Source organism: Pelophylax lessonae (assembly GCF_965119305.1).
Source record: "Pelophylax lessonae genome assembly, chromosome: 6".
Taxonomy (NCBI): domain Eukaryota; kingdom Metazoa; phylum Chordata; class Amphibia; order Anura; family Ranidae; genus Pelophylax; species Pelophylax lessonae.
Genome location: NC_138773.1, coordinates 204,103,616 through 204,118,455, shown reverse-complemented (window position 1 = coordinate 204,118,455; position 14,840 = coordinate 204,103,616). Strand labels below are relative to the sequence as shown.

At 38.1% G+C, this 14,840-nt stretch overlaps 1 protein-coding gene and 1 pseudogene across 2 annotated transcripts in view; both read right to left on the bottom strand.

The window, feature by feature from the left end:
- The window catches only part of LOC309558932 (uncharacterized protein), a 754,545-nt gene that overhangs the window by 201,547 nt on the left and 538,158 nt on the right, over window positions 1–14,840 (bottom strand). The gene's annotated exons all lie outside the window — the stretch shown is intronic.
- LOC309557714 (carboxypeptidase O-like) overlaps window positions 1–14,840 on the bottom strand; it is a 116,373-nt pseudogene that overhangs the window by 61,199 nt on the left and 40,334 nt on the right. The window contains exons 4-6 of the transcript in view: window positions 5,817–5,892; window positions 2,134–2,258; window positions 946–1,060 (exon numbers count right to left, since the gene is read on the bottom strand). The product of the transcript in view is annotated as a carboxypeptidase O-like (transcript). The remainder of the gene's footprint in view (window positions 1–945; window positions 1,061–2,133; window positions 2,259–5,816; window positions 5,893–14,840) is intronic.

The window sequence follows — 14,840 nt, the reverse complement described above, 5'->3', positions numbered from 1 at the left end:
ATGTTTCAAAAGCCATATATGACAGTCTTCACCTGGTTTCCAGGTGGTGTGAGACAATTGTGGATCAGGGCAGAGGTGTTTCTTGTCTGACACTACAGCTTATGTAGTAATTTTGCTTCTTCCCACTGCAGGGGGTGTTTGTTTGCACTATTCTGATTGGACATCTGTTATATTTAAGGCAACCTGGAAAATGCAATAGTTATGGTTTGAGAAAGAGGTCATGTGTGCCCCCAAAATGTCATTGTTTTTTTGCTTTTTGATGGATTAAATGAGCTTTATTACATATCTTGGAGTGCTGGCCTTTCCATCCCTCATTGGGAAGATTTACAGTTCACAGGAAACTGTAACCACTGGGATGGGAAATTTATAATTTTGTGGTTGTCCCCTAAAGTGGAAATCATACAAAGAAGGAACCTGTTCCAATCAGTGTCAACTTAAAAGAGAGTTTCTGCTCACTGTGGTAAGATTTCCTTATACTTTCTGTTGCATCGCCAAGAGAATGGTTGAGAGGAAATCTCCCCATCAAATACTAAAAATGTCATGGCAAAAGCTGCAGTCATGGAAATAGCTTACATAAAATGGAACTTTAGTCAGAAAATGAAGTCCTGCTAGATCACTTCAGGCCGGCCCCTTTTGCAGTTATAGCTATGTAAAACAATAATGAGATGTGCCTATTATTTAAAATGTTTAAAATTCAGTAATACACTGTCTCACCCTGCTTTGCACATGTTTATTTGCTCTCTATTATTAAGCACTGTGCCACATTTGGAGAGGCCGATCTGCTGACAGCCTAAAGATTTACTGCTGTTCAATGGCTCTGGGCTTCAGCAAAATGGCAGCCTCCGACAACAAGAAACAAGAACAATGTTTAGCACACACTCATTTTGGTAGCATAATTATTGATATGGAATGTATATTTCTTAAAAATAATATTTTAATTCTTACCTCATGCATTGGGTGATACTGAGTATAATCATAAGTGTTCAAAGACACAGCCTTCATATTTTTATTATGGACCATGTTCATGTCTAGGATTTGTTGTACATCATCGATTAGTACACTAGAATGAAAAAATAACTATATTTATTTAGGACCATTGTTTATAAGCAATGTATTTTAAAAGCTATTGCTAATAGAATGGTTGTGAAGGACAACCAAAATAATAAATTGTTATAAATATAGATAGATGTGTTTAGATTAAGATTCTATTTTATGGTAAGGAAAAAAAATTACCGAAGTTTAAAGCCCAACTTTAAGAATTGGAAAAAAAATCTACCCTTGCAGCACCTCCCACACTGCAAGGGTAAAAAGCTTGTTATTTCTTGGGGGTGCCAGATTAAGGGTCCCTCCAGTAGTACGACTAGTCCCCCCATAGCCTCAAACGCTGACCCCCACCTTGTACAATGCAGGGTACAATAGGGTATGTAATCTTGCATACTCTTCTACCCCTAGACATAATAAACATTTAACGTCTGCAGTGCAGGGAAGCCAAACTGCAGGGGAATTTTTTTTTTCTAATCTTTGGAGTTGTGCTTTAAATAAATACATGGGTATAGGTACATAAATAATAATATATAGTCTAAAATGAAAAAAACAGTAAAGAGTAAGGTAAACCTAGCACTTTAAAAAAAAAAAAAAAAACGGAAAAAAATACATTTCTAGAATATACAAAGATGGAATTTGTATTGAATGATCCTATGATATCTCTTGCTGGTATCTTATAGTCCTCATTCTTCATTGTGAGAAGATTATAACAAAGATGAGAAAGAGAAAATCACTGTCTAGTTTCCAAAAATAATATATTTTTTATGCATGTTCTTAACTTTCATATTAACTAATTAGGATCATTATATAAAGGAAATATACCGAGGTATATACCCCGCGCCTAGTGTTTCCAGTATATTAAATAGTAAATGAATTTGTATAGATATATGTAAACTTATCAGCAAGCACTATAGGTAGCCTCACTAGCAGACTACTTTTTCACAATTAGGATCATTATTGGCTTCAGCAACAGTGCAGCAGGTTTGAGATTGTATGATATTTTACAACTTGCTTGGGAAGGATCTCGGCCTGTATACATGCAGACTTATTTCTCTATTCTCCAAACTTGTTTTAAATATAAGAACATACCTATATGGAATGTCATGTTGGAGAAGTAAATTTTTCATTTCATTAACATGGGAAGATGGAATATGGACATGAACCTCTCTTCCAGCATGTATTCCTTCAGGGAGGTTTGGCCTCCACAAATCCAGCTGAAAAAAGAAGAAATCCACACGCCACAGATTAGTGCACATTTTGGTTAAATTGAAGTTTATGGTTATGTTTGAAAAAAAAATGTATTCAGTACAGTGCGTCTAATTTATCTTGTTTTCAATTTTACCCATGATCTACCTCTTTAGAAATGATTGGGGTGACTACACAAATTTTCGTCACTTCCCTCTATTATACTGTCATACTTTATATACTGTGAATGAAATAATATAAATTTGTGCTGCGCAAACTTGTGTAGCTTATATTAATAATAAATAAATTTAAACAAATAATTAATTTGTAGTGAAAAATTTGCATCACTCTGTAGAAAAAATATATATATGTGTATATATCAACAGTTGTGCACTGATTAAATCCAATTTAAACACAATTAATAATTCTCTATATGCAATATAACCATACAATGAATATTCAAACACATATAAATCATGCAAAGTGATGTAGTGAATTAGTGTTATACATAGTTACATAGTAGGTGAGGTTGAATAAAGACAATAGTCCATCCAGTTCAACCTGTGTAGGTGTGGTGACGTATTCATTTCTCATACCCCTGAATGTTTCGATCCTTGAGATGTACGTCCAAGAGTCTTCTAAAAATAGCCATACTCCCCGCAGTTACTACCATTTGTGGCAGGGAATTCCACAATCTTGTAGCCCTTACAGTAAAGAACCCCCTGCGTAGCCTGTGGTTAAATCTCTTCTCCTCTAAATTAATTGTATGACCTTGTGTCCTCATGCATTCCTTGCGACTGAATAGTTTTTTCTATGATCTGTTCACTGTTGAGGTATTTGTAAATCGCTATCATGTTCCCTCCCACGTGTCCAATTCCTTATGCCTGGTATCCAAATTATAAGTGTCCAAACAAAGTATGCTCCTCTGTATGGAGATTAAATCCCAATCACCAGTGCTCAAACATGGTCGTGAGCAAACTTGATTTCACCTCCAATCTCTGTGTCCCCCCCCCTTCAGGTGGGTGCCTCACCTTTATGCCTGTGACCTCGCACTTAAGCTTGGTCAGTAATGGCCTTTTGCTCAATCCAATAGATATGGATGCAGGGTTGCTTTTTCTTAAATGCTGTAAGGGTGCTCCTATCCCTCACGGATGGCTCACATGGATTGGAAGAAAGATATACTGTACATGGTGCAAGTAACGTCTTGTAGACGGACTTTATTAAAAATAAACATATTGCACTTACATTTAATTAGTGCTTGCAGCGCACCAAACTATAATGACTATTTTGAAAATAGTGGCCCAGAAGTTCAGGTGGGGGTCTCCAACTGTTCTAGTTTATCCGCTCAGTGATCTGTGAAAATGCTCTCAGTCGTACTCACACTCCGACGTATGGCCCCTCCCCCACGCGTAGCAACACTCTTGCGTGTCCTCATCCTTTCCCCCTGATGAGGACACGAAAGCTAAAGTTTTTGCTGAAATCTTTAAATCTCAGTTTATTAAAGAGCCTGGTCTATAGTTAACTACAGCTGTAAAATCCTTACTGCGTGGGAGTATAAGGCCCCTCTCACTCGAACGGTCAGATCAGGTCCACCTGCCAGTATTTCAGGCAGACCTGATCTGACCCTCTATCCACTACTATGGACTGGTAGGTATAAACAGACTTGTGTCCATTTACACCCACCTACCTCCAATACCATTTGGTCCACTAAAAAACAAAAAAAATGAAGGGGATCCGTCCCCCTTCTTGTAGGTGGGGAATCAGTTTACATTCGCCAGTCCATATAGCAGAGCAGGCTTGGTTCATTTCTGCTCTGTATAAAATAAGTGAACACAGACCTGTCATCCGCCCACTCTGCTCTCATCAGCAGGGGATCAGCGGACATGTCCCTTGCTGATCTAATTGGAGTCTCACTCTTTGTGAAAAGGGCCTTACACTAATGAAGGCTCTATTTTCATCCTTATGTTGATAAGTCCCTTTACATAAGGTAGAGCCAGAGGATCTGAGAATTTTTTGCAGTAACCATTTTGGTACCCACCAGAGCCAGGTGATTAACTCATTTGGATTACACAATTCTGATTACATTTATTGTAAATTTTTTCTACATTTTTATTTGTTGTTTGTCTAAGGTAGGGTGTTTGATATTACAGATGGGATGGGACCATTGTTCTATTTTGAGGTAGTGATTTATATTTGGATTGCCCCTAAGTTCTAATTTAAGACTGTAATAGCATGTATTTTTTGTTCAATAAGCTGTGCTTTTTTCAATCTTGAGGAATGCTGAATCAAAAAATGCTGAACAGTGGTTTTTCGCACCACCAAATTGGTAGTAGATGAAATATTGCACATTTTGTTTTTGTCAGAGAATGTTCTACATTTTTGAATGGCCGTTATGCCCATCCCAAGGAATGATAATAATTAATTTCTCTGATACCTTTGGAGGGGAGGAGAGGGGGGGGGGGGGTAGTTCATACTTTAAACATTATAACCATAAACCATAAAGTTGAAGTACTGTTGAGATGTTAGCAGTCATGATGTGGGTCAGATTTAAAAAGCTTACTTTACCCCAATGGATAAACATAATGTATTATATTATAAGATGTGTTAAATTTTATTTATTTTCTTAATCTGCTAACAGATCCCCTGCTGATCTAATTGGAGTCTCACTCTTTGTGAAAAGGGCCTTACACTAATGAAGGCTCAATTTTTATCCTTATGTTGATAATTCCCTTTACATGAGGTAGAGCCAGAAGATCTGAGAATTTTTTGTGGTAACCATTTTGGAACCACCAGAGCCAGGTGATTAATTCATTTGGATAACAAATTTTGATTCCATTTATTGTAAACTATTTTTCCATGCATTCTACATGTTGTTTGTCTAAGGTAGGGGGTTTAAGACTACAAATGGGATGGGATCATTGTTCTATTTTTAGGTAATAATTTATATTTGGATTGCCCTTATGTTCTAATTTAAGACTGTAATAACATTTATTTTTTGTTCAATAAGCTGTGCTTTCTCCAATCTTGAGGAAAGCTGAATCAAAAATTAGTACTAGGGGAAACATTGCCCATTTTGTTTTTGTTAGAGAATGTTCTACATTTTTGAATGGCTATTATGTCCATCCCCAAGGAATGATAATAATGACATTTTCTGATACCTTTGGAGGGGAGGAAGGGGAGGGGGGGTGGTAAGTCATACTAAACATTAGAACATCAGAACTACATTTCTCATGATGCTCAACTACATTGCAGAATGCATGAGCATCATGGGAAATGTAGTTCCAAAACATCTGGGATGCCAAGGTTCCCCATCACTGCCATAAACCATAAAGTGGCAGTAGTGTTGGGATGTGTAGCAGTCATGATGTGGGTAAGATTTAAAAAACTTACTCACCCCACTGGATAAACATAAAGTATTATATTACTGTATAAAATGTGTTAAATTTGAATTGTTTTCTTCAGCTGCTAAAGTTTTCTAGTTGAAGTGAATAAGCATTCTGAGAATTTTTTGGTTGCAGAAAGATGTACATTTCAATTCTATAGGCCTTTTTCTGCAACCATTAATAACTAGTGTGAAATTTACTTACCAGCCACTTATTGGTTAATTCTTGCAGATACTCAACATGCTTTGCTGTCTGTGGAATGATTCGGAGCACTTGATTTCTGTAAAATATGGCATTGCAATCAAAGTATGGATTTTACTCAGTGTGCATTTTGTAATTCAGTGACAGAATGCAGTGATGGAATATACAGAGTATTTTTGCTAGACTAAAGCCCCGTACACACGATAAGAAATTCGGAAGGGAAATTTCCTCCGACAACCGATCTGCCGATTTTCGGATTGTTAGTATGGTGCTTTCGACATCCGACTCTGACTTTTCGGCTGACAAAATCCTGATGTGCAGGCTATAAAATTTTTGTTGTCCGTAATACAACGTCCGATTTTCGTCTCATTAGTACAGATTTCGACGGAAAAAAATCTTAAGAGCAAGACTAGGCATGCTCAGAGACGAAAGAACACATACAAAGCAATCCAACACATGACATCACTTCTGAAGAAGAATTCTGTTGTACGGGAAAATTCGTACAAAAATAACCTCTTCACTTTCGACATCAGACTAGCATGCCACAAAAAACAGACGACAGATCGTTCGATAATCTGATCGTGTGTACGAGGCTTTAAAGGTCAATTTAATGCATGTGTTGTTTTCCTTACCATGAGTAATTTACTAATTCTTACAGATGAAAACTACGTCTTCAATTTTTTAAAGGTTTTAGTTAATGGATTAGTTGAATTGTCTACATGTGTTGGATTCATATTAATAGTTTTGCAGTGTTTGTTATGTAACAATTAATTCACTAAAACTAATGCATGGGTTCCTTTGTTAAACCATGGCTAGCAGGCTAGCATTTGACTGATATAATTTGAATGGTTCTGTAAGGTTTCTGTGAAAGAGAGCAGAAAATGATTAATTGAAATTGGAGTTTAAAGAAAAAAAGTATTATATATTATATAAAAAAGGTCAGTATTTCCTAACTCGTAGTATACAATATTAACAAAATAACTAGTTCATGTAAAAAAATAGCAATTTCATATTGCACAGGTTGGCTCCTACTTCCTAAACATAGCAACAGGGTAATGTAGGAAAGATGAGCATGAGCTGTTGGAGAAAGGGGGATGTAAGTGATTCTGTTACTTTGCCCTGCGTAGACAAAGCACGGGTTCACTTTGAAGTCCAACTGAATTTTCAGTTAAAATCAGCTTAATACACTCCAGATCAGGGTTTGTCAACCAGTGTTCCATGAAACCCTTGGGTTCCTACAGAGGTTGCTAGGGGTTCCTTGAGAATTAAGCAATTTCTGACTCCCAGATAAGTTCCCACTAACACCATTGACCTTTTTAGCTATCTATAAAGGGGGAAATTCATCCCAATGACCACAAGTGTAAGGAGCTTCCTTTCAACTGACCATTACACTAATGCACTATGAGTTGTAGGTATAACATTTTTTTGCAGGGGTTCCCTGAGACCGGAAAGCTATTTTAAGCGTTCCTCTATTGAAAAGATTGAGGAAGGCTGCTCCAGATGCATCACAACTAAAGGTGTTCTTTACTGCGTGGAAGCTCTGATCCCTCTGCATAGGTCCACCATGCCACATTCTGAGTTAGACCTATAGCTTACAATCAGGAAAGCTCATGCTCCCTGCTGATTGGAGAGCTCTAGTTCTGATTCACACAGGGAATGTGTGGGACCTCTGCAGAGAGACCACTGCTTCCACATACTTTTTTGCAGCATTCTGGCAGGGGGGCCGGCTTTTCCATCCCTTGAGTTGTTTTTACATTACTGCTAAGGACCTGTCATTCTGTGCCGTCCTATGCACTGAAATTGTCAGTTTTTGCACTAGATTTGTGTACCTGTCAGAGATATGTACTGCACATGACTCTGTCGGAGGCCAGTGTTGAAGTCATATACTGAACATTCCTTCTTTAGTACACTCCCCTTCGAGCCACTCTGCCCATCTTACAGACAAGTGCATAGCCGAGGGGTTTTGTAGTGGAGTGAGTGGAGCCTGATGGGGAACTGGGGAATGAAGAGACTAGTGCCCCATCAGGTCTGCCCTGCTTTTGATTGACAGCACACAACAGTGAGTGGTTACATAGCCACTATAGCTTGCCTGATACATCTGTAAGTGCCGGTTCACATTTCTGCGATGCGGGAATGCTGCGAATATACAGCATGTTCCCGCATCGTATCCGCACCCCTGGCAGTTCACACTGCCATATGTGATATGCTGGGGGTGTCAATTAAAAGTTAACGACACCCCCAGATCAGATAGCATATTGCAGTGCTATCTGAAAGTTTGCACAGTGTGAACCACCATGCAATCCGATTCTGCTGCGGACCAAAAAAAGGGTCCTGTGCGAGTTGGGTGCGATTGCAGTGCGAATTCAGCCATACAAACTGTATGGCTGAATTTGCACCGCACAGAAATCACATGTAATTTTAGGAGCAGTGCGCTCCGAGTTACATGCAATCTCTGTGATCGCAGAAATGTGAACCGACACTTAGAGAGCTTGTTGTTTTGAAAAGCAACATAATTACTGGCTAGATCACCAGATGAAAATCAAAGAATGAAAGCCTAAAAAAGAAAGCAAATACCACCATCACATCTAAGAATTAGTGAGCTGCAATATAATAAATGTTTTTTGGGGTTTAATACAGCTTTGAATAATGTTGATGACTTCTAGGTAATCCAAGCACCATGCTGAATTTTTAAGGTTACAGCCAAAAATTGCTGGAATAATTCAGGTAGGACATCACTGAAGATCTAGGTGTGAAATGCATGACAGACCACTGCAGTCACCCATTCTGGATGACTGAGCACAGGAGGCACCTTTGAACAGCAGCATTATCAGTTTGGGGGAGGGAAGTGTTAGATACTGTATACTAGCAGATATACAATAGATACACTAACTAACTGAAGCCAAACTCCAGCTAACACTTTATAAGCAGTTACAGCAAACAGTTGTTTTCCTTTTGGGATAAAGGTTTTATATAAATAAATAAAAGCTGATAATTGTAAACACCCGTGCCAGTTTTAAATGGTTTGTTCCATCTCTGTAAGTGATACAGACTGCTAGAGATCTTGTTCTTTGAAAAACAACAGACTTACTGGATTCACTGTAGTAAGCCCTGTGTATTCCAGTTTGAAGTTAGAGACTCAATATGATTTCTACAAGTCTTTTCAGTTACTATTGGATCTCAGTGCACATTTGTTTCTGTTGGGGGTTCGGTGAGTGTATGAGAATATCTTGCGGATCTTCAGGACGAACTTCAATGATGGTCGTTCCCCCTCCCTGTTTGCCCATCGGGGCTTTTGTGGAATCTCAGTTGAGTTGAGCTGGTTCTGGCCCTCAGCCTGGCACTCCTTATTACCTTGGCTATTAGAGGGTAAAAGTCAGAGAAGACTGTGTTTGTGTCTGTGCAGGTTGCGAAGATGGGGAGTTTGTGTGATTGTTTGTTTATGTACAGTGTCTATAGTTTACATAGGTCCTAATTGCAAAATTTAAGAGGATCCTGGTCTTCCAATATCAAAAGTAACATAAAACTCAAATTATCTTTTTAGATTAGACTGGGAGCAAGGTAATAACCTTAAAAAAACACTGGGTCCAAAGAGTATTACATTAAGTCTTCCTATTCCTAGATACTAGTGGCAATATTAAAGTAAAGTAGTATAGTAAATCTTTGTCTTGTATGATTTAATATGCTGTTACAGGCTGTGGTGTAATTAATAGCGGGTTGCCGCTCCCGATGGCAGCAGATGTCGAAACGCGTAGGCCAGAGTCATTCAGTGTTGTCATTCCGCACAAGCCCATCGTACTCGCAGCCTGAGTCTCATGGCTGGAGCCACCAGTGCTCTAAAAATTTCACATTATTCTTAGTGTCAGGCATGGCACTAATTATTGTAAGTACATTTTTTCTGTTTACCTAAATAAATGTTTATGATTTTATGGGATGTGGCACCTTTCTCTCTTTTCTGTATGGGAAATACTGGTGAGCATCTGATTTGTCTGGAGATCAATCCTGACGATATTTGTGAGGGGATCAAGGTCTGGCTTTCCATATGCTGATTGGTTACACTTCCATTGGACCGATATTGGATGGTGTATGCTGTCAACAATTTTGTTATTTCACACTGGTTTTTTTGGGTAAGTACCCAGTTTTCCGGAATGGCAGAGGACACTGGGTACTAAATTTTGTGCACTGAAGGACTTCTTTGGCACATATGAACCTTACTGAGCACATAAGCACTTTTTTCATGAATTAAATCTTTTTTATTTATTAACTTATTTAGTTTGTTATGGGTGAACTTTCGATATAGTACACCTTTTCTGCACTTTATATCACTACAGGACTTTTTACATTTTTTTTCTGATTCTAGTTTTATTATCATATTATTAATATTATTATATTAATAGTTCATAAAGCTGCTGGTTCCGCTTCCTCTTAAGAACATTACTAAATATCATAGGGACACCTCTTATGTTCGCTTTATGACTGTTCTGATCGGGTTAGACACAGCCGGGGCATTGATGTAAACTAAATTCTTGTAGCGTATCTGCAATTTTGGATTTGTAGTCTGGATGGTCAAAAAGAAAGATTTAATTTTTCCATCTATTTTCCCTTGTTTCTGTGTTGGACCCCTCTACCATGATCGAAACTGGAGCATGGTCTGACCATGTGATATTGTGTATGGTAGATACACTGATGTTTTGTAATAGAAAGTAGTCAACCAAAAATAGATCAATTCTTGAGTATGTGTGATGCTCACTCGAGAAATAAGAATAGTTTCTTTCCGTCGAGTGTTGGCAACGCCACACGTCAAGAAGTTTCGCCGATGAAATAAAGTGCGAAAGGATAGCTCTACTGTAGCGGATTCATGGCATATTTGAAACATCTAGTTGTTTGTTGGGGATAGCGTTACAGTCGGCACAAAGCATGGTATATCCCTGTCGCACTCCCTGTACCAGTTTCTATATCTTTTTCAAACATGACATTTGTTTTGCATTAGCTACGTATACATTTACAACAGTGTATACTACATTATTAACTTCACATACTAGGATAACCTATCTACCCATTTGGTCAATAGTGGATAGCCCTGAAAGACACAATGTCTTTGAAAATAATGGCAACCCCTCGTTTTTTTCTTAGGGGCATTGGAAAAGATTCTTGTGGAAAAGCGAGGGTGTTGGAATTTCTGAGGTTTTTGTGCAGAAAAACGAGTCTCTTGGAGACACAATAGGTTACATTGAAGGAGCTGTGCTTCTTTCCAGAGCATACTTCTTTTAGCAGGGCTCTTCAGGCCTCGGACAATAAATGAGGATATTCTGAAACTCATAGTGGCGACTGATAAGTGTAGATATCAAGATTTCCTGTTGGGTCAGTTGATTTGGGTACAGGTGAGGTAGATTGGGTAAAAAAAAAAAAAAAAAACTGCTGTTACAATGCTCGGCCAAAACAAGTAGATTGTAAAAGGTTATAAGGTTGTGGTGTTGAGATATTTCTAGAGTATATGATGTTGGTAGAGAGTTTGTGTCCAAAAGTTTAGTAGTAGAAGATCAACTTGAATCAAAAAGGTGGAATACACCAGCAAAAAAAATAAAACTTTGAACTTCTGATGTACCAACAATAAAAAAAAAACACGATTCCAACTGAATCTGGGGAGATATCATCCCACTAAATCAAACAAGGGGGAAAAACAGAAGTAGGTTGCGTTCCATTAGCTTGCTGGAACTAAGTTTGGAGGAGTTGGATATTGTATATACTGAAAATCCTTCCTTCTGTTATAAAATCTCAAGTAGAAAAGTGTTGATGTGATAAAATGGAAGCTGTTTGTGAGTTGTTATCTGAGTCCAAGATGTTCCATTATTTTAGTAGATGTATGCCGTCTTCCACAGAATTGATATTAAACGATTTCCCTTATTTTGTAATCAGAGGTTTAGCTGGTTAGGCCCACTTCTATATGACCTGATGGGTACTCAGTGGCTTGGTGATACTGGCTGTGTTTCTTTGTCTTTGCATCATATATGCAGATAGGCCTGGATAAAAGGACAGGCCTTGGATGCAGGGTGGAGCATTCAAGGTTTCTTGTACGCTGTAGAAATGTATCTTTGGTTTGAAAACAAATGTATTTGGGCGATCTTGTCCCTTGGTAAGTGATCTGGCAGGTGTCTTGGTTTGGGTAGTCTATGAATCCTGTCAATAGACAGTTCAGCCATAGGTATGTCAGAGAGTATTTATTGTAATATGTTCTGGAAGAATGCGCGTAGGTCGATCATTTTAACCGTTTCAGGTATCCCACAAATTTTAATATTGTTCCCGATCAATCCTTGAGATCAGCCAGCTTGGCTTTAATCGATTGTAGTTCATCTTCCCTGTCATTGTGGGCATTGATGACCTAATTTACCGTAATTTACCGTATCAGCAAATTCTCCCATTTTGTTTTCAATATGGGTTACTCTGCCATTGATTTCCTTAATTTTAAACTTAAAATGGTTTGCAAGGGACATTATATATATGAACTGTACTGCGCAGCGATACAAGCATATCTTTTAGAGTTGTGTCTATCAATTGCTGGGTTTTAGTTGGGAACTCTAAAATGGAATCCTGCAGTTCTCTAGTATCATTTAGAGAGGATTCAAGTTCTTCTCCCATTCCTTCAGTGATAGTCTGCTGCAGATTCTGCTGCTTAGCTTTCACTGGGCTAGATAAAGAAAAGGATGCTTGAGACCAGTTGATGTGACCCTTGTTAGGTCTAGGTTTATATGAAGGAGAAAGTTGTGAGCTTTATTTCTGCTTGCCATGTGTTTTTCCTGTCGGCTTACCGGTGCCATCTTGGAAATGCAGACTGCGGGTCTGCTAGAAGAAGTCTGTCACTCTGCTCAGTTTCCCAGCTTCTTTTCGTTTTCTGGACATGTTGCTGAAGGTTGCCTAAAGGTCTGGGCCCAGAAACTGCTGTGATTTGAGATACAGGATAGCTGTAAATCGCTCTCGGCTGCCGCTGTGGAACAGAGCTCTTTCTGCGGCCATACTCCCCCCCCCCCCCCACTACAAGATTTTTTGATGAACTTTCAATGGGAGATCTATGTTTAATAATTATTTTTATAAGAATATTATTTATTATTATCACATGGATGAACTCTGTGATGTGTTTTTTTATGTCACAAAAGGACTCCTATTTGTCCAAAGTTGATATTTTTTTTTATGCTATATTTTCAGTTATGACCACATGGTTTTAGGTACACCATTCTATTATTGTAGAAGCGCAGTCACCTTATCGTGTACAATTTATGTCCTAGGCTTTTTAATAGTGACTGCTGCTGCTGCAATTATTATTTATTTTTTGCACGATTAATTATACAGTATTTATTTGAGTAGTGCTTATGATTTGAATTTACTGACAAATGTTATGCTTTAAGGGACACTTGGGATTAACTCTTTTTGAGGGTGACACGGGAACAGGTTGAGCACAGCTAGTTCTTAGTCAGTTTATTGTTGATAGGTGCGTCTTGTGAACTGTCTTGGTTCCTTGTTTTTTCACTTTCCATGGGTCTTTATTAAAGTTTTGGAAGATACATGGTATAAGCTGTACAAGTGGACGGGGGTCAGTAGAGCATTGGAAGGTGTCAGTCGTTTTTTTATTTTTGTTATTTTTTTTAAATTATTTTTTATACCATTTTTTTATTTATTTACTTATTTACAATTTTTATTTTTTTATTATTTTTCAATTTTTTTTTAGCAGCCCTGTTGTGGGGCTTTGGTGAAATAACAGACCCCTGATGTCTCACTTTTGAGACTGAGAAAAGGGATTGAGGACACAACCCTCGGTTCATGTAAATGCCACCCCCACTGCCCCTCCTGTCTAGGTCTAAAACGAAATGTGACACGGAGGTCGCCTTTGCGACTCCTGCAACCCCTGAATTTATGACAGTGGTTCCAGCACACCAAAAAACGTTAGCCCAGTTGAACCTATCCTATGTCAGGTAATAGATCATTGGTATTAGTTACTAATACCAATGGTCTTTTTAGCTGTTTGCAAGGGTGGAATTCTTCCCACTAACTACTAGTGTAAGATGCATTCTTCCTATTGGCTTTTAATGTAATAGGACATTCTTCCCATTGAATATCAATGTAAAGGGACATAATAATGAGCACCAATGTAAATGGCATTCTAATGTAAAAAGGCCCACCTCTCACTGACCTCCAATGAAAGCCAGGAATTCTCTCTTTGTGACCACCACTCAAAGGGGGCACCTCTTCCACTGATCACCATTATAAAGGGCACCTTTTCCAGTGACCATAAGTGTAGGGAACACTATAATTATCACTGATACATCTTTTTTGTCCATTATTATTATTTGTTTAACTTTGTAATTATTATTATTAAAATGATTCTGTCATAAAGAGCTGTGGGAGGTGGGGGGCAGTTTAGTGGAGTTTTAGCTCTGGGTGTCAAATATGTTAGGAAAACCAAATTATTATTATTATTATTATTATTAATAATTTTTTAATTATATAATTGTCTCTTTATTATTATATCTACAATTTAATGATCACTAATGTATACTGCGCTGTAGATATAATAATTTTTGCCTGTCCCTGAGACCTGACGATAATTGTAATGGTTCCTCAAGGGTCAAAAAGATAACATGATTGAGTAAGGTTGTTCTAATCTGTGTTACGCTAAGCTGCAGTATCCTTTAGAAAATTCCTGTTATCTATTCTCACAGGTTCATTTCAGGGCTGAAACACACCTTTGTTATATACAGTAATATGTTGGAGTAATGTATATTATTGCAACACGCGTATTGTGTGTTAGTATGTTGTGATCAGTGGTGTGTGCAGCCTAATGGATTAGGGTGTGCACCCCAGAGCACAAACACACATGCGTGTATATCAGCAGAGCAGTGGACGGTGTCATTAGGCAAAAATTTGTGTCAGTAGGGCAGTGGACAGTGTCAGTAGAGCAGAAATTGTTGTCAGTAGGGCATTGGATGGTGTCAATAAAGCAGAAATTGGTGTCAGTAAGGCAGTGGGCGGTGTCAGTAG